Below are 6,057 nucleotides of genomic sequence, written 5' to 3' on the forward strand. Positions count from 1 at the left end.
TGAACCAACAACATTACTTAACTAAGTAACGGGAGGAAACACGAAGCACTAGGCAGACGCCCAATATCCTCTACGGACTACAAGAAAATAAGATTTTACTTACCGATAAATCTATTTCTCGGAGTCCGTAGTGGATGCTGGGGTTCCTGAAAGGACCATGGGGAATAGCGGCTCCGCAGGAGACAGGGCACAAAAAGTAAAGCTTTTTCCGATCAGGTGGTGTGCACTGGCTCCTCCCCCTATGACCCTCCTCCAGACTCCAGTTAGGTACTGTGCCCGGACGAGCGTACACAATAAGGGAGGATTTTGAATCCCGGGTAAGACTCATACCAGCCACACCAATCACACCGTACAACTTGTGATCTAAACCCAGTTAACAGTATGATAACAGCGGAGCCTCTGAAAGATGGCTTCCTACAACAATAACCCGAATAAGTTAACAATAACTATGTACAATTTATGCAGATAATCCGCACTTGGGATGGGCGCCCAGCATCCACTACGGACTCCGAGAAATAGATTTATCGGTAAGTAAAATCTTATTTTCTCTATCGTCCTAGTGGATGCTGGGGTTCCTGAAAGGACCATGGGGATTATACCAAAGCTCCCAAACGGGCGGGAGAGTGCGGATGACTCTGCAGCACCGAATGAGAGAACTCCAGGTCCTCCTTAGCCAGAGTATCAAATTTGTAAAATTTCACAAACGTGTTCTCCCCTGACCACGTAGCTGCTCGGCAAAGTTGTAATGCCGAGACCCCTCGGGCAGCCGCCCAAGATGAGCCCACCTTCCTTGTGGAGTGGGCCTTTACAGATTTAGGCTGTGGCAGGCCTGCCACAGAATGTGCCAGTTGGATTGTGCTACAGATCCAACGAGCAATCGTCTGCTTAGACGCAGGAGCACCCATCTTGTTGGGTGCATACAATATAAACAACGAGTCAGATTTTCTGACTCCAGCTGTTCTTGCAATATATATTTTTAATGCTCTGACAACGTCCAGTAACTTGGAGTCCTCCAAGTCACTTGTAGCCGCAGGCACTACAATAGGCTGGTTCAGATGAAATGCTGACACCACCTTAGGGAGAAAATGCGGACGAGTCCGCAGTTCTGCCCTGTCCGAATGGAAAATCAGATATGGGCTTTTGTAAGATAAAGCTGCCAATTCTGACACTCTCCTGGCAGAAGCCAGGGCTAGAAGCATGGTCACTTTCCAAGTGAGATATTTCAAATCCACCTTATTTAGTGGTTCAAACCAATGAGATTTTAGAAAATCCAAAACTACATTGAGATCCCACGGTGCCACTGGAGGCACCACAGGAGGCTGTATATGCAGCACTCCCTTCACAAAGGTCTGGACTTCAGGGACTGAAGCCAATTCTTTTTGAAAGAAAATCGACAGGGCCGAAATTTGAACCTTAATAGATCCCAATTTGAGACCCATAGACAATCCTGATTGCAGGAAATGTAGGAATCGACCCAGTTGAAATTCCTCCGTCGGAGCACTCCGATCTTCGCACCACGCAACATATTTTCGCCAAATTCGGTGATAATGTTGCACGGTTACTTCTTTCCTTGCTTTAATCAAAGTAGGAATGACTTCTTCCGGCATGCCTTTTTCCATTAGGATCCGGCGTTCAACCGCCATGCCGTCAAACGCAGCCGCGGTAAGTCTTGAAACAGACAGGGACCCTGCTGAAGCAAGTCCCTCCTTAGAGGTAGAGGCCACGGATCTTCCGTGATCATCTCTTGAAGTTCCGGGTACCAAGTCCTTCTTGGCCAATCCGGAACCACTAGTATCGTTCTTACGCCTCTTTGCCGTATAATTCTCAATACTTTTGGTATGAGAGGCAGAGGAGGAAACACATACACCGACTGGTACACCCAAGGCGTTACCAGCGCGTCCACAGCTATTGCCTGCGGATCTCTTGACCTGGCGCAATACCTGTCCAGTTTTTTGTTGAGGCGAGACGCCATCATGTCCACCATTGGTCTTTCCCAACGGGTTACCAGCATGTGGAAGACTTCTGGATGAAGTCCCCACTCTCCCGGGTGAAGATCGTGTCTGCTGAGGAAGTCTGCTTCCCAGTTGTCCACTCCCGGGATGAACACTGCTGATAGCGCTATCACATGATTCTCTGCCCAGCGAAGAATCCTTGCAGCTTCTGCCATTGCACTCCTGCTTCTTGTGCCGCCCTGTCTGTTCACATGGGCGACTGCCGTGATGTTGTCCGACTGGATCAACACCGGTTTTCCCTGAAGCAGAGGTTCTGCCTGGCTTAGAGCATTGTATATTGCTCTTAGTTCCAGAATGTTTATGTGAAGAGACGTTTCCAGGCTCGTCCATACTCCCTGGAAGTTTCTTCCTTGTGTGACTGCTCCCCAGCCTCTCAGGCTGGCGTCCGTGGTCACCAGGATCCAATCCTGTATGCCGAATCTGCGGCCCTCCAATAGATGAGGACTCTGCAACCACCACAGAAGAGACACCCTTGTCCTTGGAGACAGGGTTATCCGTAGGTGCATCTGAAGATGCGACCCTGACCATTTGTCCAACAGATCCCTTTGGAAAATTCTTGCGTGGAATCTGCCGAATGGAATTGCTTCGTAAGAAGCCACCATTTTTCCCAGGACTCTTGTGCATTGATGTACAGACACCTTTCCTGGTTTTAGGAGGTTCCTGACAAGCTCGGATAACTCCTTGGCTTTTTCCTCCGGGAGAAAAACCTTTTTCTGAACCGTGTCCAGAATCATCCCTAGGAACAGCAGACGAGTTGTCGGCATTAACTGGGATTTTGGAATATTCAGAATCCACCCGTGCTGTTTTAGCACTTCTTGAGACAGTGCTAATCCCATCTCTAGCTGTTCTCTGGACCTCGCCCTTATTAGGAGATCGTCCAAGTATGGGATAATTAATACGCCTTTTCTTCGAAGAAGAATCATCATCTCGGCCATCACCTTTGTAAAGATCCGAGGTGCCGTGGACAATCCGAACGGCAGCGTCTGAAACTGATAGTGACAGTTTTGTACAACGAACCTGAGGTACCCCTGGTGTGAGGGGTAAATTGGAACGTGGAGATACGCATCCTTGATGTCCAAGGATACCATAAAGTCCCCCTCTTCCAGGTTCGCTATCACTGCTCTGAGTGACTCCATTTTGAACTTGAACTTCTTTATGTACAGGTTCAAGGACTTCAGATTTAGAATAGGCCTTACCGAGCCATCCGGCTTCGGTACCACAAAAAGAGTGGAATAATACCCCTTCCCTTGTTGTAGAAGAGGTACCTTGACTATCACCTGCTGAGAGTACAGCTTGTGAATGGCTTCCAAAACCGTCTCCCTTTCGGAGGGGGACGTTGGTAAAGCAGACTTCAGGAAACGGCGAGGTGGATCCGTCTCTAATTCCAACCTGTACCCTTGAGATATTATCTGCAGGATCCAGGGATCTACCTGCGAGTGAGCCCACTGCGCGCTGTAATTTTTGAGACGACCGCCCACCATCCCCGAGTCCGCTTGAGGAGCCCCAGCGTCATGCTGAGGCTTTTGTAGAAGCCGGGGAGGGCTTCTGTTCCTGGGAAGGAGCTGCGTGTTGCTGTCTCTTCCCTCGACCTTTGCCTCGTGGCAGATATGAATAGCCCTTTGCTCTCTTATTTTTAAAGGAACGAAAGGGCTGCGGTTGAAAAGTCGGTGCCTTTTTCTGTGGGGGAGTGACTTGAGGTAGAAAGGTGGATTTCCCGGCTGTAGCCGTGGCCACCAAATCTGATAGACCGACTCCAAATAACTCCTCCCCTTTATACGGCAAAACTTCCATATGCCGTTTTGAATCCGCATCACCTGACCACTGTCGCGTCCATAAAGCTCTTCTGGCCGAAATGGACATAGCACTTACCCGTGATGCCAGTGTGCAGATATCCCTCTGTGCATCACGCATATAAAGAAATGCATCCTTTATTTGTTCTAACGACAGTAAAATATTGTCCCTGTCCAGGGTATCAATATTTTCAATCAGGGACTCTGACCAAACTACCCCAGCACTGCCCATCCAGGCAGTCGCTACAGCTGGTCGTAGTATAACACCTGCATGTGTGTATATACTTTTTTGGATATTTTCCATCCTCCTATCTGATGGATCTTTAAGTGCGGCCGTCTCAGGAGAGGGTAACGCCACTTGTTTAGATAAGCGTGTTAGCGCCTTGTCCACCCTAGGAGGTGTTTCCCAGCGCTCCCTAACCTCTGGCGGGAAAGGGTATAATGCCAATAATTTCTTTGAAATTATCAGTTTTTTATCAGGGGCAACCCACGCTTCATTACACACGTCATTTAATTCTTCTGATTCAGGAAAAACTATAGGTAGTTTTTTCATACCCCACATAATACCCTGTTTAGTGGTACCTGTAGTATCAGCTAAATGTAACGCCTCCTTCATTGCCAAAATCATATAACGTGTGGCCCTACTGGAAAATACGGTTGATTCGTCACCGTCACCACTGGAGTCATCGCCTGTGTCTGGGTCTGTGTCGACCGACTGAGGCAAAGGGCGTTTCACAGCCCCTGACGGTGTTTGAGTCGCCTGGACAGGCACTAATTGATTGTCCGGCCGCCTCATGTCGTCAAACGACTGCTTTAGCGTGTTGACACTATCCCGTAGTTCCATAAATAAAGGCATCCATTCCGGTGTCGACTCCCTAGGGGGTGACATCCTCATATTTGGCAATTGCTCCGCCTCCACACCAATATCGTCCTCATACATGTCAACACACACGTACCGACACACAGCAGACACACAGGGAATGCTCCTAACGAAGACAGGACCCACTAGCCCTTTGGGGAGACAGAGGGAGAGTTTGCCAGCACACACCAAAAGCGCTATATATATATCAGGGATAGCCTTATAATAAGTGCTCCCTTATAGCTGCTTTGTTATATCAATTTATCGCCATAAATGTGCCCCCCCCTCTCTGTTTTACCCTGTTTCTGTAGTGCAGTGCAGGGGAGAGACTTGGGAGCCGTCCTGACCAGCGGAACTGTGAGAGGAAATGGCGCCGTGTGCTGAGGAGATAGGCCCCGCCCCTTTTCTGGCGGGCTCGTCTCCCGCTATTTAGAGAAATCAGGCAGGGGTTAAATATCTCCATATAGCCTCTAGGGCTATATGTGAGGTATTTTTAGCCTTTATAGGTAATCATTTTGCCTCCCAGGGCGCCCCCCTCCCAGCGCCCTGCACCCTCAGTGACTGCCGTGTGAAGTGTGCTGAGAGGAAAATGGCGCACAGCTGCAGTGCTGTGCGCTACCTTTTGAAGACTGCAGGAGTCTTCAGCCGCCGATTCTGGACCTCTTCTGTCTTCAGCATCTGCAAGGGGGCCGGCGGCGTGGCTCCGGTGACCATCCAGGCTGTACCCGTGATCGTCCCTCTGGAGCTTGATGTCCAGTAGCCAAGAAGCCAATCCATCCTGCACGCAGGTGAGTTGACTCCTTCTCCCCTCAGTCCCTCGCTGCAGTGATCCTGTTGCCAGCAGGAATCACTGTAAAATAAAAAACCTAGCTAAACTTTTTCTAAGCAGCTCTTTAGGAGAGCCACCTAGATTGCACCCTTCTCGGCCGGGCACAAAAATCTAACTGGAGTCTGGAGGAGGGTCATAGGGGGAGGAGCCAGTGCACACCACCTGATCGGAAAAAGCTTTACTTTTTGTGCCCTGTCTCCTGCGGAGCCGCTATTCCCCATGGTCCTTTCAGGAACCCCAGCATCCACTAGGACGATAGAGAAAAGGATTTTCTCTTACGTCCTAGAGGATGCTGGGGTCCACATTAGTATCATAGGGTATAGATGGGTCCCTTGGGAGCCATGGGCACTTTAAACTTTAAGAGTTTGAGAGTGTGGGCTGGCTCCTCCCTCTATGCCCCTCCTACCAGACTCTGTTTAGAAAAGGTGCCGGTCACAGCTAGGGGCACTCCTTAGGAGTTTCTCTAGTTTCATTATTTTCTTAGAGTTTAGGCACAGGGAGGCTGCTGGCAACAGGATCCCTGCTTCGTGGGACTTAGGGGGGGGAGTAGTGTCCGCCCTGTGGTGT

Source organism: Pseudophryne corroboree, chromosome 4 (assembly GCF_028390025.1).
Source record: "Pseudophryne corroboree isolate aPseCor3 chromosome 4, aPseCor3.hap2, whole genome shotgun sequence".
NCBI lineage: Eukaryota > Metazoa > Chordata > Amphibia > Anura > Myobatrachidae > Pseudophryne > Pseudophryne corroboree.